The sequence below is a fragment of the Pongo pygmaeus genome, chromosome 10 (genome assembly GCF_028885625.2).
Source record: "Pongo pygmaeus isolate AG05252 chromosome 10, NHGRI_mPonPyg2-v2.0_pri, whole genome shotgun sequence".
In the NCBI taxonomy this organism is placed as follows: Eukaryota; Metazoa; Chordata; class Mammalia; order Primates; family Hominidae; genus Pongo; species Pongo pygmaeus.
The window spans coordinates 102,908,625-102,936,523 of record NC_072383.2 but is presented as its reverse complement, the minus strand read 5'-3'; positions in this window follow the sequence as shown (position 1 = coordinate 102,936,523).

Sequence of the window (27,899 nt, the reverse complement as noted above, 5' to 3'; positions counted from 1 at the left end):
TACATTTTTCTAAGGCTCTGGTTAGCCTCCATAAATCTACATTTTACATGCTAAATGAGAATAGAGGAAAAAATCAATTATGCATTGTCTTGTGCTCAGTAAATCTATATTTTACCTAAGGTAAAGTAAACATGTGAAAGCGAGAGGACAGGAAATGTGGCTATGACGGGTTGTGAAATTACAGCTATCTGTTTGAGAACAAAAGGAAGAGAAGGAAGACAGCGTTGGTGACTCAGTTCCTAGGCTTAACTTTCCCTTTGGCATGGTGAATTTGGGGTCCTGAAAGTCTATTTTTCTTTCACATTTACAAATCTTAGTTAATGGTAATTATTTATCAAGGCCTGTTACACTGCAGTAAGTTTTTTTAATTATTTTATTTATTTATTTATTTATTTATTTATTTTTTGAGACAGTCTTGCTCTGTCACCCAGGCTGGAGTGCAATGGCGTGATCTCAGCTCACTACAACCTCCACCTCCCAGGTTCAAGCAATTCTCCTGCCTCAGCCTCCTGAGTAGCTGGGATTACAGGTGCATGCCACCATGCCCAGCTAATTTTTGTATTTTTAGTAGAGATGGGGTTTCACCATTTTGGCTGATCTCGGACTCCTGACCTTGTGATCCATCTACCTCGGCCTCCCAAAGTGCTGGGATTACAGGCCAGGAGGTTTATTTGTATTATTTCTAATTCTTAATACAATGCCAAGAGGTAGAAATCAAATCACTCCCTTTTACAGATGAGAGAACTGACTTCTAGAGAGTTAGGAGCTAGGTACAGAGCTGGGAGGCAACTGAAAAATTCAAGCCCAGCTCTGTCGCATCCCATGCCTCTCCATTCCAAACAGGCCTTTCTGAGGAAAGATCCAGAAGCTGAATTGAAGACCTTAGATTCTGGATAAAAATTTACCTTCCATTGTTTAATGAGTATAGAGTTTCAGTTTTACAGGATGAAAAGAGTTATGGAGCTAGATGGTGGTGATATTTTTACAACATTATGAATGTATTTAATACCTCTGAAATTCATGTTTAAAAATGGTTAAGATGGTAAATTTTATGTAACACGTATTTTAACACAATAAAAATGGAAAAAAATTACTTTCCATAATTCCTTCTACTACTCTGAGAGAAGAAATAATTTTGGCTCCTTCTAAAATCTGAAAGAAAAGAGAGGAAAAGCACATATAAGTAATGAGAGAAATAGGTTGGCATTTTCAATATCCCCAAACCCTGGGTATATCTATTCATGATAATGACAATAATAATTTTTAAGTAGCAAAACCCCTTCCATGGGATAAAACAATCAGTGTCCCAATAAGGTAGATGGATGTAGCCAACTACTCAATTATTTCACCTTTGTCTTCTTGGACAAGGAATTTGGCTGATGGCATTTTGCCCAACACTTCTTGTCCAGCATTGAGCTCCCTCTAACCCAGGGCCTGCTGGTCACTTAGGGTAGCAGGTGTCACACTCCAGCACGCACAAGTCTCTTGGAGATGCTGATTAAACACAGATTTCCGGAAATCATGTGTCCTTACCAAGACTTGAACATTTATAGTAACTTTATTCATAATAGTCATAAACTGGAAACACCCACATGTCTAATAAATAGACCAACTGTGGTACATGCTAGAGTACTCCTGAGCAATAGAAAGAACAAACTTGGAATCTACACAACAGTATGGATAAATAACAACAACATTAGGCCATGCCGAAAAACCCAGATATGAAAAGATGCATCCTATGTGATATCACTTATGTGAAATTCTACAACAGGTGGAAATCTATGGCGATAGCAAACAGATCAGTGCGTATCTTGGTCTGGGGTGGGGAGGTTAGAAGGGAGACTGACTGCAAAAGGATACAAGGGGATCTTGTGGGGTGAGGGAAAAGTTTTATATTTTGATTAGGGTAGTGATTACATGGTTGTATACATTTGTCAAAACTCACAGAACTGTAAGCTTAAAAAGGACACCTTTTATTGGATGTAAATTATACAGAATAAAATTGATTTTTAAAGCAAAAAAAGCTTTTAAAAAAACAGATCCTGGGCTGCATTTCCAAAGATCCTGATTCAATGGACCTGGGTGAGGCTCAGAAATCTTTATTTATTTATTTATTTATTTATTTATTTATTTATTTATTTATTTATTTTTGAGATGGAGTCTTGCACTGTTGCCTGGGCCGAAGTGAAGTGGTACAATCTCGGCTCACTGCAACCCCTGCCTCCCAGGTTCATGCGATCCTCCTGCCCCAGCCTCCCGAGTAGCTGGGACTACAGGCACCCGCCACCACACCCGGCTAGTTTTTTGTATTTTTAGTAGAGACGGGGTTTCACCATGTTAGCCAGGATGGTCTCGATCTCCTGACCTCATGATCCACCTGCCTTGGCCTTCCAAAGTGCTGGGATTACAGGCATGAGCCACCGTGCCCAGCCCAGGAATCTTTATTTTTAATAAAGTACCTCATGTGATTCTAATGCAGGTAGTCAAAGGCCACACTTAGAGAATCATTACCCTGGAGGGCTTAAGGAAGATCAAATCCAGGGTCCCTAGAAAGGGTTATATCTAATTGTTAACCTTTCCCTTCTTGTACCTGCAAACTTTTGCCTTGTCAGTCAATAAATATTTATTGAACTGTTGAGGACTATGAACAACACTTGGCTTTGTGGTAGAAAGACAACATAATATTTATTTCAGCAAGCTAGGTGAACAGGTAGGACTGCTTCATTAAAAGATGAATGAGTGGAAGGAAGGGGGAGGAGCCAAGATGGCCGAATACGAACAGCTCCCACCTTGAGCGACGCAGAAGACGGGTGATTTCTGCATTTCCATCTGAGGTACCAGGTTCATCTCACTAGGGAGTGCCAGACAGTGGGCACAGGACAGTAGGTGCAGCGCACCATGCGCCAGCTGAAGCAGGGCGAGGCATTGCCTCACTCGGGAAGTACAAGGGGTCAGGGAGTTCCCTTTCCTGGTCAAGGAAAGGGGTGACAAACGGCACCTGGAAAATCGGGCCACTCCCACCCAAATACTGTGCTTTTCCGACAGGCTTAGGAAACTGCGCACCAGGAGATTATAGCCCACACCTGGCTTGGAGGGTCCTACGCCCACGGAGTCTCGCTGATTGCTAGCACAGCAGTCTGAGATCAAACAGCAAGTCAGCAGCGAGGCTGGGGGAGGGGCGCCCGCCATTGCCCAGGCTCGCTTATGTAAACAAAGCAGCCGGGAAACTCCAACTGGGTGGAGCCCACCACAGCTCAAGGAGGCCTGCCTGCCTCTGTAGGCTCCACCTCTGGGGGCAGGGCACAGACAAACAAAAAGACAGCAGTAACCTCTGCAGACTTAAATGTCCCTGTCTGACAGCTTTGAGGAGAGCAGTGGTTCTCCCAGCACGCAGCTGGAGATCTGAGAACACACAGACTGCCTCCTCAAGTGGGCCCCTGACCCCTGACCCCTGAGCAGCCTAACTGGGAGGCACCCCCCAGTAGGGGCAGACTGACACCTCACACGGCCGGGTACCCCTCTGAGACAAAACTTCCAGAGGAACGATCAGACAGCAGCATTCGCGGATCACGAAATTCCGTGGTTCTGCAGACACAGCTGCTGATACCCAGGCAAACAGGGTCTAGAGTGGACCTCTAGCAAACTCCAACAGACCTGCAGCTGAGGGTCCTGTGTGTTAGAAGGAAAACTAACAAACAGAAAGGACATCCACACCAAAAACCCATCTGTACATTACCATCATCAAAGACCAAAAGTAGATAAAACCACAAAGATGGGGAAAAAACAGAGCAGAAAAACTGGAAACTCTAAAAAGCAGAGCGCCTCTCCTCCTCCAAAAGAATGCAGTTTCTCACCAGCAACATAACAAAGCTGGACAGAGAATGACTTTGATGAGTTGAGAGAAGAAGGCTTCAGACTATCAAACTACTCCGAGCTACAGGAGGAAATTCAAACCAAAGGCAAAGAAGTTGAAAACTTAGAAAAAACTTTAGACGAATGTATAACTAGAATAACCAATACAGAGAAGTGCTTAAAGGAGCTGATGGAGCTGAAAGCCAAGGCTCGAGAACTACGTGAAGAATGCAGAAGCCTCAGGAGCCGATGCGACCAACTGGAAGAAAGAGTATCAGTGATGGAAGATGAAATGAATGAAATGAAGCAAGAAGGGAAGTTTAGAGAAAAAAGAATAAAAAGAAACGAACAAAGCCTCCAAGAAATATGGGACGATGTGAAAAGACCAAATCTGCATCTGATTGGTGTACCTGAAAGTGACGGGGAGAATGGAACCAAGTTGGAAAACACTCTGCAGGATATTATCCAGGAGAACTTCCCCAATCTAGCAAGGCAGGCCAACATTCAGATTCAGGAAATACAGAGAACGCCACAAAGATACTCCTCGAGAAGAGCAACTCCAAGACACAAAATTGTCAGATTCACCAAAGTTGAAATGAAGGAAAAAACGTTAAGGGAAGCCAGAGAGGAAGGTCGGGTTACCATCAAAGGGAAGCCCATCAGACTAACAGCAGATCTCTCGGCAGAAACTCTAAAAGCCAGAAGAGAGTGGGGGCCAATATTCAACATTCTTAAAGAAAAGAGTTTTCAACCCAGAATTTCATATCCAGCCAAACTAAGCTTCATAAGTGAAGGAGAAATAAAATCCTTTACAGACAAGCAAATGCTGAGAGATTTTGTCACCACCAGGCCTGCCCTAAAAGAGCTCCTGAATGAAGCACTAAACATGGAAAGCCACAACCGGTACCAGCCACTGGAAAATCATGCCAAAATGTAAAGACCATTGAGACTAGGAAGAAACTGCATCAACTAACAAGCAAAATAACCAGCTAACATCATAATGACAGGATCAAATTCACACATAACAATATTAACTTTAAATGTAAATGGAATAAATGCTCCAATTAAAAGACACAGACTGGCAAATTGGATAAAGAGTCAAGACCCATCAGTGTGCTGTATTCAGGAAACTCATCTCACGTGCAGAGACACACATCGGCTCAAAATAAAAGGATGGAGGAAGATCTACCAAGCAAATGGAAAACAAAAAAGGCAGGGGTTGCAATCCTGGTATCTGATAAAACAGACTTTAAACCAACAAAAATCAAAAGAGACAAAGCAGGCCATTGCATAATGGTAAAGGGATCAATTCAACAAGAAGAGCTAACTATCCTAAATATATATGCACCCAATACAGGAGCACCCAGATTCATAAAGCAAGTCCTGAGTGACCTACAAAGAGACTTAGACTCCCACACAATAATAATGGGAGACTTTAACACCCCACTGTCAACATTAGACAGATCAACGAGACAGAAAGTTAACAAGGATACCCAGGAATTGAACTCAGCTCTGCACCAAGACATCTACAGACATCTACAGAACTCTCCACCCCAAATCAACAGAATATACATTTTTTTCAGCACCACACCACACCTATTCCAAAATTGACCACATAGTTGGAAGTAAAGCTCTCCTCAGCAAATGTAAAAGAACAGAAATTATAACAAACTGTCTCTCAGACCACAGTGCAATCAAAATAGAACTCAGGATTAAGAAACTCACTCAAAACCGCTCAACTACATGGAAACCGAACAACCTGCTCCTGAATGACTACTGGGTAAATAACGAAATGAAGGCAGAAATAAAGATGTTCTTTGAAACCAATGAGAACAAAGACACAACATACCAGAATCTCTGGGACACATTCAAAGCAGTGTGTAGAGGGAAATTTATAGCACTAAATGCCCACAAGAGAAAGCAGGAAAGATCCAAAATTGACACCCTAACATCACAATTAAAAGAACTAGAAAAGCAAGAGCAAACACATTCAAAAGCTAGCAGAAGGCAAGAAATAACTAAAATCAGAGCAGAACTGAAGGAAATAGAGACAAAAAAAAAACCCTTCAAAAAATTAATGAAGCCAGGAGCTGGTTTTTTGAAAGGATCAACAAAATTGATAGACCGCTAGCAAGACTAATAAAGAAAAAAAGAGAGAGGAATCAAATAGACACAATAAAAAATGATAAAGGGGATATCACCACTGATCCCACAGAAATACAAACTACCATCAGAGAATACTACAAACACCTCTATGCAAATAAACTGGAAAATCTAGAAGAAATGGATAAATTCCTCGACACATACACCTTCCCAAGACTAAACCAGGAAGAAGTTGAATCTCTCAATAGACCAATAACAGGCTCTGAAATTGTGGCAATAATCAATAGCTTACCAACCAAAAAGAGTCCAGGACCAGGTGGAATCACAGCCGAATTCTACCAGAGGTACAAGGAGGAGCTGGTACCATTCCTTCTGAAATTATTCCAATCAATAGAAAAAGAGGGAATCCTCCCTAACTCATTTTATGAGGCCAGCATCATCCTGATACCAAAGCCGGGCAGAGACACAACAAAAAAAGAGAATTTTAGGCCAATATCCTTGATGAACATTGATGCAAAAATCCTCAATAAAATACTGGCAAACTGAATCCAGCAGCACATCAAAAAGCTTATCCACTATGATCAAGTGGGCTTCATCCCTGGGATGCAAGGCTGGTTCAATATATGCAAATCAATAAATGTAATCCAGCCTATAAACAGAACCAAAGACAAAAACCACATGATTATCTCAATAGATGCAGAAAAGGCCTTTGACAAAATTCAACAACGCTTCATGCTAAAAACTCTCAATAAATTGGGTATTGATGGGATGTATCTCAAAATAATAGGAGCTATCTATGACAAACCCACAGCCAATATCATACTGAGTGGGCAAAAACTGGAAGCATTCCCTTTGAAAACCAGCATAAGACAGGGATGCCCTCTCTCACCACTCCTATTCAACACAGTGTTGGAAGTTCTGGCCAGGGCAATCAGGCAGGAGAAGGAAATAAAGGGTATTCAATTAGGAAAAGAGGAAGTCAAATTGTCCCTGTTTGCAGATGACATGATTGTATATCTAGAAAACCCCATTGTCTCAGCCCAAAATCTCCTTAAGCTGATAAGCAACTTCAGCAAAGTCTCAGGATACAAAATCAATGTGCAAAAATCACAGGCGTTCTTATACACCAATAACAGACAAACAGAAAGCCAAATCACGAGTGAACTCCCATTCACAACTGCTTCAAAGAGAATAAAATACTTAGGAATCCAACTTACAAGGGACATGAAGGACCTCTTCAAGGAGAACTACAAACCACTGCCCAATGAAATAAAAGAGGATGCAAACAAATGGAAGAACATTCCATGCTCATGGGTAGGAAGAATCAATATCGTGAAATGGCCACACTACCCAAGGTAATTTACAGATTCAATGCCATCCCCATCAAGCTACCAATGACTTTCTTCACAGAATTGGAAAAAGATACTTTAAAGTTCATATGGAACCAAAAAAGAGCCCACATTGCCAAGTCAATCCTAAGCCAAAAGAACAAAGCTGGAGGCATCACGCTACCTGACTTCAAACTATACTACAAGGCTACAGTAACCAAAACAGCATGGTGCTGGTACCAAAACAGAGATATAGATTAATGGAACAGAACAGAGCCCTCAGAAATAACGCCGCATATCTACAACTATCTGATCTTTGACAAACCTGAGAAAAACAAGCAATGGGGAAAGGATTTCCTATTTAATAAATGGTGCTGGGAAACTGGCTAGCCATATGTCGAAAGCTGAAACTGGATCCCTTCCTTACACCTTATACAAAAATCAATTCAAGATGGATTAAAGACTTAAATGTTAGACCTAAAACCATAAAAACCCTAGAAGAAAACCTAGGCATTACCATTCAGGACATAGGCATGGGCAAGGACTTCATGTCTAAAACACCAAAAGCAATGGCAACAAAAGCCAAAATTGACAAATGGGATCTAATTAAACTCAAGAGCTTCTGCACAGAAAAAGAAACTACCATCAGAGTGAACAGGCAACCTACAAAACGGGAGAAAATTTTTGCAACCTACTCATCTGACAGAGGGCTAATATCCAGAATCTACAATGAACTCAAACAGATTTACAAGAAAAAAACAAACAACCCCATCAAAAAGTGGGCGAAGGACATGAACAGACACTTCTCAAAAGAAGACATTTATGCAGCCAAAAAACACATGAAAAAATGCTCACCATCACTGGCCATCAGAGAAATACAAATCAAAACCACAATGAGATACCATCTCACACCAGTTAGAATGGCAATCATTAAAAAGTCAGGAAACAACAGGTGCTGGAGAGAGGAAACAACAGGTGCTGGAGAGGACGTGGAGAAATAGGAACACTTTTACACTGTTGGTGGGACTGTAAACTAGTTCAACCCTTGTGGAAGTCAGTGTGGCCATTCCTCAGGGATCTAGAACTAGAAATTCCATTTGACCCAGCCATCCCATTACTGGGTATATACCCAAAGGACTATAAATCATGCTGCTATAAAGACACATGCACATGTATGTTTACTGAGGCATTATTCACAATAGCAAAGACTTGGAACCAACCCAAGTGTCCAACAATGATAGACTGGATTAAGAAAATGTGGCACATATACACCATGGAATACTATGCAGCCATAAAAAATGATGAGTTCATGTCCTTTGTAGGGACATGGATGAAATTGGAAATCATCATTCTCAGTAAACTATCGCAAGAACAAAAAACCAAACACCGCATATTCTCACTCATAGGTGGGAATTGAACAATGAGAACACATGGACACAGGAAGGGGAACATCACACTTCGGGGACTGTTGTGGGGTGGGGGGAGTGGGGAGGGATAGCAGTGGGAGATATACCTAATGCTAGATGATGAGTTAGTGGGTGCAGCGCACCAGTATGGCACATGTATACATATGTAACTAACCTGCACATTGCGCACATGTACCCTAAAACCTAAAGTATAATAATAATAAATAAATTAAAAAATAATAAAATTATAATGTATTTTACTAAACTACTCAATTCATACTTATTGATATTAAAATAAAAGATACCCTAATTAATAGTATATATAAAAATTAATTATTTTTTATTTACAAACTAAAATTGTATGTATTTATGGTATACAACATGATGTTTTGTTATATGTACACATTGTGAATAGCTAAATCAAGAAAATTAACGTGTATATTTTCTCACATACTTATCATTTCTTGTGGTGAGAACCCTGAAAATCTACTCTAATAGCCATTTTCTAGTATACAAGATATTGCTGTTAACTATGGTCACTATGATGTACAATACAGCTTTTGAACTTATCCCTTCTATCTAAATAAAATTTTGTATTTTTTGACCAAAAAAAAAAAAAAAAAAAAAAACAGCATGGTACTGGTACCAAAACAGAGACATAGATCAATGGAACAGAACAGAGCCCTCAGAAATAACGCCGCATATCTACAACTATCTGATCTTTGACAAACCTGAGAAAAACAAGCAATGGGGAAAGGATTTCCTATTTAATAAATGGTGCTGGGAAAACTGGCTAGCCATGTGGAGAAAGCTGAAACTGGATCCCTTCCTTACACCTTATACAAAAATCAATTCAAGATGGATTAAAGACTCAAACGTTAGACCTAAAACCATAAAAACTCTAGAAGAAAACCTAGGCATTACCATTCAGGACATAGGCATGGGCAAGGACTTCATGTCTAAAACACCAAAAGCAATGGCAACAAAAGCCAAAATTGACAAATGGGATCTAATTAAACTCAAGAGCTTCTGCACAGAAAAAGAAACTACCATCAGAGTGAACAGGCAACCTACAAAATGGGAGAAAATTTTCGCAACCTACTCATCTGACAAAGGGCTAATATCCAGAATCTACAATGAACTCAAACAGATTTACAAGAAAAAAACAAACAACCCCATCAAAAAGTGGGCGAAGGACATGAACAGACACTTCTCAAAAGAAGACATTTATGCAGCCAAAAAGCACATGAAAAAATGCTCATCATCACTGGCCATCAGAGAAATGCAAATCAAAACCACAATGAGATACCATCTCACACCAATTAGAATGGCAATCATTAAAAAGTCAGGAAACAACAGGTGCTGGAGAGGATGTGGAGAAATAGGAACACTTTTACACTGTTGGTGGGACTGTAAACTAGTTCAGCCATTGTGGAAGTCAGTGTGGCGATTCCTCAGGGATCTAGAATTAGAAATACCATTTGACCCAGCCATCCCATTACTGGGTATGTACCCAAAGGACTACAAATCATGCTGCTATAAAGACACATGCACACGTATGTTTATTGCGGCACTATTCACAATAGCAAAGACTTGGAACCAACCGAAATGTCCAACAATGATAGACTGGATTAAGAAAATGTGGCACATATACACCGTGGAATACTATACAGCCATAAAAGATGATGAGTTCATGTCCTTTGTAGGGACATGGATGAAATTGGAAATCATCATTCTCAGTAAACTATCGCAAGGACAAAAAACCAAACACCACATGTTCTCACTCATAGATGGGAATTGAACAATGAGGACACATGGACACAGGAAGGGGAACATCACACTCCGGGGACTGTTGTGGGGTGGGGGGAGGGGGGAGGGATAGCATTAGGAGATATACCTAATGTTAAATGATGAGTTAATGGGTGCAGCACACCAGCATGGCACATGTATACGTATGTAACTAACCTGCACATTGTGCACATGTACTGTAAAACTTAAAGTATAATAAAAAAATAAACAAAACAAAAAAAAAAGAGGAATGAGTAGTCCAATTACCTTCCTATTCCTTTTTGTCATTATTGTTCTTAACCTCAAGGGCACAGAGTCCTTGGTTTATGACACCCTCCCATCATTGATCCATGAAAGGCTCTCTTTTACTTAAATAATTTATTTTAGTATTAAGAATTTAAATGTAAGGCGAGGCGCAGTGGCTCATGCCTGTAATCCCTGCACTTTGGGAGGCTGAGGTGGGTGGATCACCTGAGGTCAAGAGTTCTAGACCAGCCTGGCCAACATAATGAAACCCCATCTCTACTAAAAATACAAAAAATTAGCTAGGCGCTGTGGCATGTGCCTGTACTCGCAGCTACTCAGGAGGCTGAGGCAAGAGAATCACTTGCTCCTGGGAGGCAGAGGCTGCAGTGAGCTGAGATCATGCTACTGTGCACTCCAACCTGGGCAACAAGAGCAAAACTCCATCTCAAAAAAAAAAAAGAATATAAACGTAAAAAACAAAACTTGGCTGGGTGAGGTGACTCACACCTGTAATCCTAGCACTTTGGGAGGCTGAGGCAGGCAGATCATCTGAGGTCAGGAGTTTGAGATCAGCCTGGCCAATGTGATGAAACCCCATCTCTACTAAAAATACAAAAATCAGCCAGGCGTGATGGCACACACCTGTAATCCCAGCTACTCTGGAGGCCGAGTCAGGAGAGTAACTTGAACCCAGGGGGTGGAGGTTGCAGTGAGCTGAGATCACACCACTGCACTCCAGCCTGGGCAACAGAGTGGGACTCTGTCCCAAAAAAGCAAAACAAACAAAACTTGAAAACTTTTAAGAAAAAAATACGTTAACAACTTTTTAATTTCAGGGTAAGAAAAAATTTTTCTTAAACAAGACACATAAAGCATCAACTATAAATGAAAGGTTGATAAATATGATTACATTAAAATTGAGCTTCTATTAATTAAAGAACACCTTAAAGAAAATGAAAACACGATTTACAAACTAAGAGGAGAAATTTGCAACACATGTATCTGACAGGATTAGTGTTAAGAATACATGAAGAACTCCTGTATATGGATGTTCAGTTTGTGTATCCAACTGTGTATTTGACATCTTCATATGACATTCAAATTATAAAACTAAGCTATGAATACCAACCCACCCGAAACCTGTTCTCTCACCATCGTTCTCATTAGTTAACAGTAATCCCACCATTTTAGTTGGACAGGCAAAAAACCTTGGCATCATTCTTGAGTCTTTTCTTGCTCTCACACTTCACATTTATCAGCAAGCCCTGTTGGCTCTGTCTTCAAAATATATTCAAGTCCTTCTCACCACCTCCACAGATACCACCCTGACTCAACCAACTATCATGCTTCCCCCAGATTATTGCAATAGATTCCCTGATGGCCTTCTGTGTTTGCCTTGTCCCTTCATAATCTGTTCTCAATGTAGCAGCCAAAATGGTTTTTTTTAAATGTAAGTTATATCTTACCTCTCCTCTGAACAAAACTCTCTGCAGCCTCCCAAGTCTCTCTACAGGAAACCCAGTCTTGCCGCTGGTCAACAAGGTCTCCACGATCAGGCCCTCTCACCTAACTGACCTTACTTCTAAATATTCACTGTGTACCCTGCACCAACCACACTGACCTTCTTGCTGTCTTAGACACTCTGGGCATGTTCCCACCTTGGGGTCTTTGCACTTGCTGCTCCCAAATATCTGCATGCCTCTCTCCCTTACTCCTTCAGGTCTTTGCTCCAAGGTCCACTTCTCTGTGAGTCTTCCCTGACCATTCAGATATCAAATTGCAAGCCCTTCATACATGGCTGCACTTCTCTCCCCATTTCCAACTTTATCTTAATAGAACTTCACTGCCACTTAGAATGCACATATTATGCTTTTTAAAAAATATGTTTATTGACTCTCTCTCCTGAATAGAATATAAGTTATATGTGGGCAGCAAATTTTGTCTTCTTATTGTTGTGTTCCCAGTGCCTTGCATTCTCCAATTTGTTGGGTTGATGAATTAACTAATGAATACAATCTCCTACAACCTTCCTCTGTCTCTCCTCATTTCTGGATATTTTCTGTACCATCCCCTATGCTCCATTCACTCTGACTGCTACCCTGGCCTTCACATACACTTTTCTTTCTTTTGGCTTAATAAACTCCTGTGCAATTGCTCACACCCAGATCAAATACCACCTCCTCTTGGCAGCCTTCCCTCACTCCTCCAGGCAGCATCAGCCACTTTGTTCTCTGAAGTTTCCCAGCTCCGTGGTAGATCTCTCTACCATGCTGTGCCTCACTCAGGTGCACAGTGATCTCTCACTTGATCATGAGCCTCAAAGACAGTGGCTGTGTCTAATTCATATGTATATTCTCAGCACAATCCCTGGCTCTTCTCCCACCTGTCTGCCTTTATGACCCACGCTAGTCCCACTGGCTTCTTTCTACTTCTGAAATTGGCCAAACCATCCTATCTGAAGGCATTTGCATTAGCTCTACACAGAATGCTCTTCACACACACACGCACATCCTTCACCTGATCAATGCTATGCCTTTTTTTTTTTTTTTTTTTTTTTGAGATGGAGTCTCGCACTGTGGCCCAGGCTGGAGTGCAGTGGCGTGATTTTGGCTCACTGCAAACTTCACCTCCCAGGTTCAAGCGATTCTTTTGCCTCAGCCTCCTGAGTAGCTGGGATTACAGACGTGTGCTACCACACCCACCTGATTATTGTATTTTTAGTAGAGATGAGGTTTCACCACATTGGCCAGGCTGATCTCAAACTCATGACCTCAAAGTGATCTGCCCGCCTCGGCCTCCCGAAGTGCTGGGATTACAGACGTGGACTACTGCACCCAGCCACCATGCCTGTTAGATTCAATCTTCAGGCCTCAGCTTAATGTCACCTCCTCAGGGACTTCTTCCCTAATCTCCCAGGCTAAGTTAGATTCCATCCCTCCCCCCATTTTATATTCTCAGGCTATCCTCCATTTTCCTCCTTAACACTTATCACAATTAGAATTATATAATCATTTGTGGAATTACATATTTGATGTCCATCTCTCCCACCAGTCTACAATCCAAAAGACCTTCATTCTCCTGTACTTTACTATCCCCCAGCGCCTAGCACAGTGACTGACACACAGTAGGTGGTTGAAAATCATGTGTTGAATGAATGAGTGAGTGGATGTATGGATAGATAAGCAGTTTGTCCTTCACTTACATTTTGGATAAATAAAGTGTTTATCAGGATGATGTGGGCTGGGTTCCTGCTCACCTCTCCCCACTTCCTTTCCTATAACTTGATGAATACATCAGAGTATTATTTTCTTTCACCCCAGTCTTGTGATTGCTACTTGATTTTATATAAAGGGATTACTGGTAAAAAGGATTAGTTTGGACTATGATCCATTCCTGATAATACCTTACAGGGAACATTTTCTTGAGGATTAGAAAACAAAATTTCAGAGGCAAGATCCTGTTATGCATATGGTTGATATTAGGCAACCAGATATCCTCCAGCCCCGTGATTAGACACAGAGCAGATAGGAATTAAGCCCCAGGCACCATCCCTATGGAAGAAGGACAAGCCTTGTGGGATTCTTATACCCCAATTGTCCCAGCATGCAGTGTCTCAAAAACATTTCAGCCAATTCCCTAATTTTGAACACCACTAATTTGATGAACAAGAGCCCATTTCTTACATCTATTAGGTTGTTAGCCACAAGTTTTACCAATAAAAACCTACTTCTGCTATTCTCTGTGCTAATTAGTAAGACACCTGGTGTTGGTCAGTGATATGGAAAACAGAAGAGCTGGCAGCAGGTGTCCTGAGGTGTGACCCTTCTGTGTGAATGTTAATTAATCAACCCTGGCGTGTAGATTCCTAACTGGCTTAGTCAGTGGAGCTGCTATAACAGATTACCATTCACTGGGTGGTTTAAACAACAAACATTGATCCCTCACAGTTCTGGAAGCTGGGAAGCCCAAGATCAAGGTGCCGGCAGATCTGAACGCCTGGTGGGGACCAGCTTTCTGGCATGCAGATGGCTATCTTGTTGTATCCTCACATGCCAGAAAGAGAGCAAGCTACCGCTCTGACCTCTTCTCATCAGGGCACCAATTCCATTCATGAGGGCTCCACTTTCATGACCTAATCACCTCCCAAGGGCCCCACCTCCTAATATCACACTGGCGATTAGGCTTCAACACAGGAATTTTAGGGGGACATATATATTTAATTCACAGCACAAACACACACAGGTATATCGCGCCACCTACAACTATATATCTTACAGTAGATTGCAGACCTTATAACACTAAGGGTTCTTTTTGTTGTTATTGTTTTGTTTTTGTTTTTTTATAACCTGAGGTCCACAGACTCCCAGGGAGTCCTTGCATATAATTCAAGGAATCCAGATTTTGGGTGAGGAAAAATTACTTCTTTATTTTCATTGACCTCAGTATTTGCAAAACCTGTGATTTTGTCATCAACGGAAGTCAGATATTTTCATATCCCAGTATAACTGCTGTGTATATCTTGAGATATCATTAATATTCATTGCCTCTTCTAGATGATTCATCCCACTGATGGATCTTTCATTAACTATATTACTGTATAATAGTAATTTATATATTGCTGTCATATATTAATATGTAATAAATCTATTTCATAATGGTTTGATAACTATATTGCAATAGAGTGGGTTTCCTTTACAATCCTATGTCTTTTATTTTAGGCATTTACAAACATTAACTTAAGAAAGGGTCCATAATACAAAAAAAGAATTTCGGACATGTCTGAGAACCTTTTGCCTCATAGGCTAGTCCTCCAACACATTGCTTTCCTTCTCAGCTTCTGGACTGAAAATTTGCAGTACAGTCTTTAAGATTCTGGCCAACCAGAAATATCTGATATTCCAGTGGCTTAGAATCATTCTGCCAAGATACTACTATCCGTTGGGTTCCCGGGAAACTGGACTCTGAGATTGAGATTTGCATGCAGGACATTTATTGGGGACTACACAAAACCTGTCCTGTAAGGGGAGTCAAGGATACAGGATTGGAAAGAGGGAGAGGCAGGATGATGGTGCAATCACAGCAGAGGGCTTAGCCCATCCAAAGTGGCTAACCCCAGGGAAGGAGATGTCCTGGGGTGAGGCAAGGCCGTGTGGGGATGCAGCTGTTAGTCATCAGCTACCAACAAGCCCAACAACTGGGACAATAAGTGATTTGGTCCTGGAGGGGCTTGGGCAGCCCAACATGACATCCAGGACACCTACTCCACACCGCGTCCTGCCATGAGTCACCCACCTGCACAAGCTCTCTCTACTGCACAACCATGCTACAAGGCCCACTTATCACCCCATTTTACATCTGAGAAACCGAAGTTCAGAGCCAGTAGGTGACGCCTCAGTGAAGCGCAGCTGGGAGGGGCTCACCTGGGCAGCTGTGAGGTCTGCTGGGCTCCCGGATCCCCTCTGTGTATGGGGGGGGTCAGTGTTGCCAGCTGACCCTTCTTTTAAATCTGAGACTGCAGGTAATACAACTCAACCAGTTCTCCAAATGAGAATCAGTGAGCTGAAGAACTCTTCTGTTTTCACTCAAGTTTCCCCTCAGAACTTGCGTCTCCCTAACACCTCCTGTTTCTGGTCTGAAACCTCCCTATTTAAGTCCACAGCCCTGGTCTCTTCCCCACTCCACCACCAAATCGTGCCTCCCACCGTCCTCCTCGCTCCGAGGGCCCCCACCCTTCGCATGCATTCCGTCCTTCCCTTTCCACAGCCACACCCACTTTCACCTCAGGAGCCCGAAGAGCTGTCTGGTGGCTACTGGCGCCCTGTTCCCAGCTGTATTAGCCTGTTCTCACGCTGCTGATAAAGACATACCCCAGACTGGGTAATTTATAAAGAAAAGAGGTTTAATTGACTCATAGTTTCACAGGGCTGGGAAGGCCCCAGGAAACTTACAATCATGGCAGAAGGGGGAAGCAAGCATGTCCTTCTTCACATGGTAACAGCAAGGAGAAAGGCAGAGCGAAGGTGGGAAAAGCCCCTTATAAAACCATCAGATCTCATGAGAACTCACTCAGTGTCACGAGAACAGTATGGAGGTAACCGCCCCCATGGCTCAATTACCTCACACCCAATCCCTCCCACAACACGTGGGATTATGGGAACTACTATTCAAGATGAGATTTGGGTGGGGACACAGCCAAACCATATGACTGGCCTACTTTCTCCCTCTCCCTGTCCCCACCAGCCAGACGGACACGCCTCGGTAGCCCCAATCACATCTGGTCATAGCTCCCCATCACCTCCCAGATTAAGCATCTGGTCTTCATCACCGCCTTCCTCACTGCCTATCACCTCCTACACATGCTGTGTTCAGGCTGCAGCTGATCTGTGTGACTCACTCCATTCCCCACTTTTGCTCATGATATTCCTTTTGCTAGAAATTCTCAGGAGAGTGTCTGTTGAGTGCCTCCCATGCCAGACACCACTGAGGAGAGAGCAATGGAATGGGGTTGTGTGTTACAGGGCTTTATTCTTTACTGGAAAAGGCAGGCGGTGAACAAGTCAATCAACACCATCATCACAGATCCCAGCAATTGCTATGAAAGCGGTAAAACAGGTTCAGCTGACCTTCCTGATCATGCGCCGTGAGTGGATTACAGATGTGCAAAATGGGGAGCCCCTGGAAGTTTCCGCTACCACCTCTGGCTTATCCATTCAGTCCAGCAAGCCACACAGAGTACTGTTTCTGCCTCTGCCATAATGTGAAAAAGGCTTGAAAAGCATGAGTGCTGGGGAAGTCCCATGTGAAATGGGCGCTGCCAGTGGCCTGGCTGCTGCCTTGGCATTTGAGCTGAGATGGAAGAGAAGCCCCAGGTAAGAAGGTTCAGGGAAGAGCAATCCAGGCATGAAGGCCAGCAGGTGTGCAGAGCTGCAGGTGCTGCGAGAGCAGAAAGGAGTCCCTGGGGGCTGAGCAGAGGGGTCGGGGTGGGAGATGATGCAGGAGGAGCGAGGGAGGGCCAGATCCTCCCATTCACAGTGCAGCCTACGGACCTACGTCACCTGGGAACTTGCTAGAAATGCAGAATTTTGGCACCACCAGAGGACTACTGAATCAGAATTTGCATTTTATTTTATTTTATTTCATTTCATTATTAGTATTATTATTTTTAGACAGAGTCTTGCTCTATTGCCCAGGCTGGAATGCACTGGTGCCATCTCGGCTCACTGCAACCTCCACCTCCGGGGTTCAAGCAGTTCTCCTGCCTCAGCCTCCCAAGTAGCTGGGATTGCAGGCACCCGACACCAGGCCCCGCTAATTTTTTATATTTTTAGTAGAGACGGGGTTTCACCATGTTGGCCAGGCTGGTTTTGAACTCCTGACCTCAAGTGATCCTCCCACCTCAGCCTCCAAGGGTGCTAGGATTACAAGCGTGAGCCACCACACCCAGAATTTGCATTTTAGTAAGATCCCAGGCAATACATATGCACATTAAAACTGTGGCCAGGACAAGGCCACACAGGTCCTTATAGGCCATGAAAAGGAATTTTAAATGATCACTCCCTCTTTTTGAGGTCAATGCCTAGTGCTTATTCCTCTAGGAAGCCTGTCTTGATCCTTATAAGTTGTTGAAATTTACAATATTTTAGGTGACTAAAATGTACTTGGCCCCAGTTACTGAATCAAACTATTTGAGGTCCAAGAGTATGTCTTAGTCATCTTTACTTAATTTAGTTTTTTATTTTTTGTTTGTTTTGTTTTATTTGAGACAGGGTCTCACTCTGTGGCACAGGCTAGAGTATGGTGGCATGATCACAGCTCACTGTAGCCTTGACCTTGTGGGCTCAAGCAGTCCTCCCACCTCAGCCTCCTAAGTAGCTGGGACTACAAGTGCATGCCTCCACAGCCAGCTAGTTTTTCTATTTTTTGTAGAGACAGGGTCTCACTATGTTGTCCAGGCTGGTCTCAAACTACTGGGCTCAAACAATCCTCCTGCCTCAGCCTCCCAAATTGTTGGGATTACAGGCATGAGCCACTATGCCTGGCCTCTTAGTCATTTTTATAATCTCCAAATCCCCTTGTAACATCTTGCTCATAGTGGGTAAATTGCCAGGAAGAAAAAAGCAAAAACAAAAAATAATACAGTCATGTACTGGGATATGTCAGGTAGAGTGATACCATATTCAAATAAGATTCTGAACTCTTTGCAGGGAAAGTGACAGAATCCAACTCTACTGGCTTAAGCAAAGAAAGGGAGAACTTATCTCCCACAATGGAAAAGTATAGGAGAATAGCTTCAGGCATGGCTGGATCCAGGTGTTCAAACTATAATATGTAATCAGGAATCTGTTTCTCTCCATTTCTCTAATTTGCTTTCCTCCATTCTGGCTTCATCTTTAGGACCAAGTCCACGTATTAACAAAAATGGCCTCCAGCAGTTCCAGACCTATAGTGAACCAGCCTAACAACCTGGAAAAAAGAACCCTCTTTCTCAATTTTTTTTTTTTTTGAGACAGTCTCACTCTGTCACCCAGGCTGGAGTGCAGTGCTGTGATCTTGGCTCACCACAACCCCCGCCTCTCAGGTTCAAGTGATACTTGTGTCTCAGCCTCCTGAGTAGCTGGGATTACAGGCATATGCTACCATGCCAGGATGATTTTTGTGTTTTTAGTAGAGATGGGGTTTCATCACGTTGGCCAGGCTGGTCTCAAACTCCTGACCTCAGGTGATCCACCCGCCTCATCCTCCCAAAGTGCTGGGATTACAGGTGTGAGCCACTGTGCCCAGCCCTCTTTCTCAATATTGATGACTTTGGTCCTAGGCCAAAGAGGGGTCAGGAGGTAGGATTTAGCCCCACCTGAACCACATGGCCTGGGAGTTGGGGCAGGGGAGATCCCTAAAAGAAAATCTGATGCTGTTACCAGAAAAAGGAGGAAGGATGTTGAGCAGGGAGCAAAGCCATTCACTACAGCTGGCATCAGACAGATGCTGTGCTAGCATTAAAAATCAGGATGTGGAATAACATTTGTTAACCTGGGGAAAAATTCATAGAGTCTTGATAAGTGAAAAAAGTAAGCTGCAAAACACTACTGTGAAATGATACCATTCCGAGTTATGAAAATATTATAGTGTAAGTATGCCTAGAATTAATTCTTAAGGCAATATCCCAATGCACCCTGAAGTGGAAAGTTTTCTTTTTTATATTTGTTTGCAATTTTAAAATTTCTATACTGAATATCTATTGCGTTTACTATTATTTAAGACACATTTTAAAATTAAGGTGTGTGTGAGGATTGATTTTATGTGTCAACATGGCTGGGCTATGGTGCCCAAATATTTGGTCAATCATTCTAGATGTTTCTGTGAAGGTGGGTATTTTTTTTTATGAGATTAACATTAAAATTGGTGGACTTTGAGTAAAGCAGATTGCCAGCTACAATGTGAGTGGCCCTCATCCAATCAGTTGAAGGCCTGAATGAAACAAAGACCAACCTTCAGAGCAAGAAGGAATTCTTCCAGCCGGCTGAGCTTGGACTTGAACTGCAACTTTTCACGAAGTCTCCAGCCTGCTGGCCTATCACATTAGATTTTGGACTTACCAAGCCTCCACAATTGTGAAAGCCAATTTCTTAAAGTCTCTCTCTACACACACACACACACACACACACACACACACACACCCTGTTGGTTCTGTCTCTCTGGAGAACACTAACACAATCCAGCTCCTGCCTTCTAATCAACTCCCCGAAGAAGATAACAGCAGTCAGGAAGCTTGTGTCCCAGCCCAGGGCTGTCTCTTACCAGAAGGTTGGTCCCAGGCAACTCCATTCTTCCCTGAGCCTAGCTTCCTTATCTCTAACCCCGACGGTGACTCACTATTCCAGCCTCGACTGACTGCCGAATGGCCCAGACAGGGCCAATGATATTCCCACAGTGCCCATCCTTAGTATAATTTCTCAACACTGAGCTGCCAGTCACTTATTTCTGAAGATTAGGTACTGCCATGAGTTTCTTTACACGAGAAGTCAGTGTGGGAAAAAAAAGTAGAATAAAACAATAAAATCTCCCGAGCCGAGAGACTTTTCTAGTCACTGTTGAATAGATAAAAAGAAATGTCTGTTTCATCTTCACGCTTAAAACACCTGCAATATCAATACACTTCCTGATCTCATCATTAGCACTGAGCAGACTGATCCAAGCTTAAACCCAACAAGACTTAGCTCCCAAAGTAAAGGGCCTTTGCCTCTTGGCTCACCTCTCTGGCTTTGTACTTTCTTTGTGCACTGAAGATCAAATGTGGCATGAAGTGAGAAACTCACTTCAAACCCCCACTCCGAATCGCTGAACAGGTTCTAAAAGCACGGGAGCTGAAAGGCCCCTCTCCTGATTCCAGCCCGTGTGCACTGGGCATGCCCAGAAAGGAAGCCCTGCTATTGTCCGGGATGTGTCTCACTGACATCACCAGCAGTCTTCCTTGAGTTTCCCAATGTCCCCAACGCTTCCCTTGGTGGTCAACTACCCAAGTAGTTCTCTTGTGGCTTCAGGAATGCTCAAGGGCCTAGGGCCTGTTGAAACAGTCCACTAATGAAAATCATTCTGTCCAGACTATCACTCTTATGCCTCTCAGATATGGCAGCCCTTTTAGAGAACAAAAGATTTCCATGCTTCCTTCACTATGTGGAAATGAAATTTACAGATAATTTTACCTTCCTGCACACACAATTAAAAAAAATCAATAGAATGTCCTATCTATACTATGAAGAAGGAATAAAAGTAATTTAGGATAAAAACAGACGTAATGTAGAATAAAACATATCCATGCTGTCAATCATTCCACAGTGTTTATGAGTGTCTCCCTCCAGGCACGGGTGTCAGTGCAGAACAGCAAAGAAAACTGTCAGGAAGGGGTATACAGCATTGAGGGCATGGGCTCCTAGCTCAGGCAAGACCTTACTGGAAGTCCTAATGAAATAATTAGATGCTTGCATCTCCTGTGTTAATGAATTCAATGAATATTTACCGAGTGTTGACTGTGGGGCAGGCACTATTCTAGGGGACGGAAAGTCAGGAATGAACAAACCCTTTCCCCCCCGGGTTGCCATTCCAGGTGGGGGCATAAATTTCAATGTAAGAGGAATGAGGAGATCAGGAGCCAGTGTCTACAAGGTAATCAAATGAGCTGCAGGTATGCAAGGACATGAGAAGAAATGTGAGAATATCATATCCTGCAGGAAATGGAGGGAGGGAGAGTCATGGGTCACCCCCAGGTCTCAAGCCCTGCTGAAATTTAGAGCAAGAATGCTTCACTGGAACAGGGCAAGAAAAGAAATATATCTGTGTCATCTTAGAAGATACCCCAGACTTCCCAGATCTTGAGACCTTCAGAAACAGAGATTAAAAGTAACCCCCAGGCATCCTCCTGCCTCCCACCTCATAGAATTGATGTTGGTTTTTCCTTCTCCCTGCTCTTTGCCCAGGAATCCTCACAAACTCTCTCCTTCACTTCATTCAAATTTATGCTCATGACACCCTTTAGGGAGGACATTCGTGTCCACTACATGCAAAAGAGCTCCCACCCTCACCCCATCCCAGCCTGCCCTCCTACTCCACTCCAATTGTCACTCACCACTCCTCAACATTGTATTACGTATTTACCAGTTCCTTTGGTGGTTGTCTTGTCTCTCCTACTCAATCTAAATTTCATTAGAGCAGGGGCCACCTGTTTCATTCATTGCTGTCACATCAGCAATTGGAACACTGCCTGGCACACAGGAGGCCCTCAATAAATATGTGTATGGACTGGGTACTGTGGCTCACATCTGTAATCCCAACACTTTGGGAGGCTGAGGTGGGCAGATTGCTTGAGCTCAGGAGTTCAAAACCAGCCTGGGCAACATGGCGAAACCCTATCTCCACAAAAATGTAAACATTAGCCTGGTGTGGTGGTGTGCACTTATAATCTCAGCTACTCAGGAGGCTGAGATGGGAGGATCACTTGAGCCCAGGAAGTGGAGGTTACAGTGAACCAAGATCATGCCACTGCACTTCAGCCTGGGCAACAGAGCCAGACCCTGTCTCAAATAAATAAATAAATAAGTCTACCATAGAATTAATATCCAGTGATGTGCTAGAGCTGGCTGACTCCAGCTTGAGAGTCAATTGCATGCCTCTGGTCCCAAATGTGTATTTCATGATGTAGGGTTGGTATCTTAAAATCTGCCATGACTGGAGTATTTACACCACAGTAATTGGCCAATGATACATGTCAGAGTTCCTTCCCCCACTGGAAAGCTGGTTGTTATACATTTATCAGTACATCATTGGACATAAACACATGCTACTGGACTATATCACCTTTGTTAAGAGACGTGGTTCCCCTACAGTTCTGAAGACAAACCATTTCAACCCCAAGTTGCTGCTTCTGTCATAGGCCTAACAAACTGGTTGAATGGCAAGAAACCCAAACACCTTATATTTATTCTCTGCACACAACGTTACTGATATTAGTGTGCAAGTGCATTCTTCGTGACACTAGAGCCATCTCAGCTAAGAGGCAACAATTTTTTTTGCCCCAGTAATTAAAAAATGGCAATTGCTAGTTATTAAAATAGGAAAGTAGATAAATAGCGATGATAATTACTGCATTTTTCTTTTCAGAGAAAACAGCAATACTGTATGTAGTCATTTTCGATAAATATAGAAAATAAGTAATTATTGCTGGAGCTATTCATTATGAATCTCTATTCGCAATCTTACTTCTGCAAACACCATTCATTGTTTAAAATAATTGTTCTAAAGGGCAAGGCAAACTTCTCATTACCGGCTGGCAGGCATCCGTGGATGGAGAGGTGGCAGGCACACAGGGCAGCTTGGCTAGTTGGTCATCTCAGTGCTGATTGTGAAAATAAGTTCGAAAAGATAATCTTATCCAACAGAAAAAAACAAAAAGAGCAAAAAAGACTAGCACATCTGTCTGTGGGCCAGCCAATGGCAGCTGCAGGTAAGGAGCTCTAATTAAGCAATGTGCAGTGGGTGGAGGGGAACTTGGTGTCCACTCAGCTACAGTGCTGTTTTCATGTCTAACCTTGATTGAACCAAGCTTCTCAGAAAGCCCAACCCTAATGGAAAATAAATTCTGCTGAATTTGAATGGAGCCATTAACGTCTCCCTTCTCAGGTCTTGAAACATTTATTTGCTTTAAAATACACGCACTCATCTCAGTTCTATTAGGAGTCAGAGCCAGCTTTTGCCTGAGAGCAGATTTATCTCTGCCCACACCCTCCCACTCCCATTGCTGCTCTCCTCCCCAGGCAGGGCTGAGCTGCAGGGGAGAAGGGACAGGGGCAGAGGGCAGAGCATCCCAGGGGCTTCCCTCCTCATCAGCTCGTGGGAGTTGCCTTAGTACCACCCTGGGGTGCTGAGTCCTGATAAGCCCCAAGCCCCTGTCCCTCCGGGAGCTTCCTTCATGATCTGAACAAGTCCAACTCTCAGTGATTGGAGAAAAAGTCTTTTTTTTTTTTTTTAATTTGAGACAAGGTCTCACTCTGTTGCCTAGGCTGGAGTCCAGTGGCCTGATCGTGACCTCCCTGGCTCAAGTGATCCTCCCACCTCAGCCTCCCAAGTGACTGGGACTACAGGCATATGCCACCATGTCTGGCCAATTTTTTAATTTTTTGTAGAGACAGGGTCTTGCTCTATTGCCCAGGCTGGTCTTGAACTCCTAGGCTCAAGCAATCCTCCCAACTCAGCCTCCCAAGATGCTGGGATTATAGGTATGAGCCACCTGCCTGGCCCTACAGAAAGATTCTTAATCCAGAGTCAGGAATTTGTTCCAAATGCTGGCTCCATCATTTGAGGAGGTCTGTCTTCCTCCATGGGTCTTAGTTTCTTCATCCATTTGGAAGGACAGGCTGGATCTGCAGTTCCCAGGGGTGTGCCGTCCCTATGAGGTGTTTTAGAGAACTTCCAGAACATCTCTGATTATCACAATGATTAGAGACACCATTGGCTTTCATGGGCATTGGCAGGCAATGCCTGGGACAGTCTTGCACAGCAAAGAACTGCTTCACGTCCCATGTGACTTTCAAAAACCCCACTGCACATTCCCATACCGGTGTGACCTTGTGAAGTCACTTTGCTTCTTCATACTTTTACTTTCCTCTTTTTTTTTTTTTTTGAGATAGAGTTTCGCTCTTGTTGCCCAGGCTGGAGTGCAATGGCACGAACTCGGCTCACTGCAACCTCCGCCTCCTGAGTTCAAGCAATTTTCCTGCCTCAGCCTCCCAAGTAGCTGGGATTACAGGCATGCACCACCACGCCCGGCTAATTTTGTAATTTTAGTAGAGATAGGGTTTCTCCATGTTGGTCAGGCTGGTCTCGAACTCCCGACCTCAGGTGGTCTGCCTGCCTTGGCCTCCCAAAGTGCTGGGATTACAGGCGTGAGCCACTGCGCCTAGCCTACTTTCCTCTTCTTTAGCTAAGAAGTATTGTTCTCAAGGCTCAGGCCAGGTTGGGCAGTGTAGGAGTCTATGAGAGGAATTCAGATAAGTATGTTCATTGATAACAAATATTTCTTGAGCACCAACCAAGCACTGGGTTCTGGGCTGGATGCTGGGGATACAGCACTCAGTCAGACACATGTAGTTCTTGTCTGCACAGGGCTCATAGCCCAGTGTACTCAAACCTGTGATTCTGGAAAGGATATTATGCCCCTTTAATAATTAACACTCAGTCTCCATTTATGTGGCCCCATTAGGTGCTGGGCATGCAGCTACTACTACAGATTCAGAGATGAAGGGCAGTAGGCAAGTAAACAGCAAACCAGAGGTGGTGGAATCCGTCCTGTAATGCAGGTTGCATATTACAAGATGAGAGCTACTATTTGTCACATACTTACTATACACCGGACCAGGAGAGGGACTTTTTTTGTTGTTGTAGAGACAGGGTCTTACTCTATCATCCAGGCTGGTGTGCAGTGGCACAATCACAGATCACTGCAGCCTCCACCTTCCGGGCTCAAGCAGTGCAGTCCTCCCACCTCAGCCTCTTGGGTAGCTGGGACTACAGATGCACATCACCATGCCTGGCTAATTTTTTGTACTTTTTGTAGAGATGGGGTGTTGCCACGTTGCCAAAGCTTGTCTCAAACTCCTGGGCTCAGTCGATCCACCTGCCTCGGCCCCTTGGGCCAGCCCACGAGAGGGACTTCACATACACGATGTCATTTGAGCCTCACAATAACCATATGGAATAAGCCAGCCTGTGTGTCACTGTCACAATTTTTGCCATTTCCACCTGCCACCTTTTGTTATTTACTTGACATTTTTCTTTAACCAACTCGCATAATTAAACCAATCCTTGTCCTAAGTGATAATATCTCTGAAATCATAAGCCTGATGAGGTTTTTGTGTGTGTGTATTTAATACTTTGTTGTGGTCTGAATGTGTGTGACCTCTCAAATTCATATGTTAAAACCCTAACCCTCAATGGGATGGTATTAGGAGGTAGGGCCTTTAGGAGTTGATTAGGTCAGGAGGGTGGAGCCCTCATGAATAGAATTGGTGTCCTTATAAAACGAACCCCAGACACACATACATGATGGAATACTATACCATATTATACCATACTGTACCAATACTATACCATACCATAAAGAAGAATGAGTTCATGTCCTTTGCAGGGACATGGATGAAGCTGGAAGCCATCCTTCTCAGCAAACTAACACAGCAACAGAAAACCAAATACCACATGTTCTCACTTATAAGTGGGAGTTGAACAATGAGAACACATGGACACAGGGAGGGGAACATCACACACCAGGGCCTGTTGGGGGGAGGGGGGCAAGGGAAGGGAGAGCATTAGGACAAATACCTAACGAATGTAGGGCTTAAAACCTAGATGATGGGTTGATAGATCCAGCAAGCCACCATGGCACATGTATTCCTATGCAAAAAACCTGCACGTTCTGCACATGTATCCCAGAACTTAAAGTAAAATAAAAATAAATAAATAAATAAATAAACAAAATTTTTTCAAAAAAGAGACCCTAGAGAGCTCTCTAGCCATCTTTCCATCATGTGAGGATGCAACAGGAAGTTGACAGTCTACAACCTGGGAGAGGGCCGTCACCAGAACCCAACCCTGCTGGCACCCTGATCTTGGACTTCCAGCCTCCAGGACTGTGAGAAATAAATGTTGCTTAAGCCATCCAGTCTATGGTTCTTTGTTAATAAAGAAATACCTATAAAACAAATATGTAATACATCAACAAAGCATACCTATAAAACAAATGTGTAAGAAGTGAACATTTTAAACTGTTTGGGTATACTTAAATCATCTTGTGTATCAGACACTGGGAAATGCTGGGTAGATGGGCCTGGGTAAGGAATGCTAGCTGCTATAAAAGCAACATGCCCAATGTTTATTTTTCACTCGTGTCACATCCAGTGTAGCTGATTAGGGGGTGGAGGTTCTCCACCCAGTCACTCAGGGACTCAGGCTCCTCCCATCTAAAAGCTCATCCTCCTGGAGCCTTAGAAGCTTCCCCTTGGATTCTCAGCTCCCAGCTGACAGGTGTAGGAAGAGAAGTCATCACACGCTATTGGTCAGAGTCCAGCAACATGACCCCTCCCTAACAGTGGGGACACTGGCATGTGTGGTTTGTCCATGGGCCCTGGAGGAAAGAAAACAAGTTTTGGTGAAGATCTAGCATGGTCTCTGCCACACACAGATAAGAATTTCTACTTTGGAAACACTAAGGCAAGAATTTCCATTTTACAAGGGAGGAAATAGAGGCTTTAAAAAGCGAAGTGCTGCTGAGTGTGGTAACTCACGTCTGTAATCCCAGCATTTTGGGAGGCCGAGGCGAGAGGATCATCTGAGGTCAGGAGTTTGAGAACAGCCTGGCCAACATGGTGAAACCCCGTCTCTACTGAAAATACAAAAATTAGCCTGGCATGGTGGCGGGCGCCTGTAATCCCAGCTACTCAGGAGGCTGAAGCATGAGAATCACTTGAGCCCAGCAGGCAGAGGTTGCAGTGAGCCAAGATCATGCCACTGCACTCCAGCCGGGGTGACAGTGAGACTCTGTCTCAACAGCAACAAAAACAACAACAACAAAAATTTAAAAAGGCTGGGCACAGTGGCTCACGCATGTAATCCCAGTACTTTGGGAGGCTGAGGT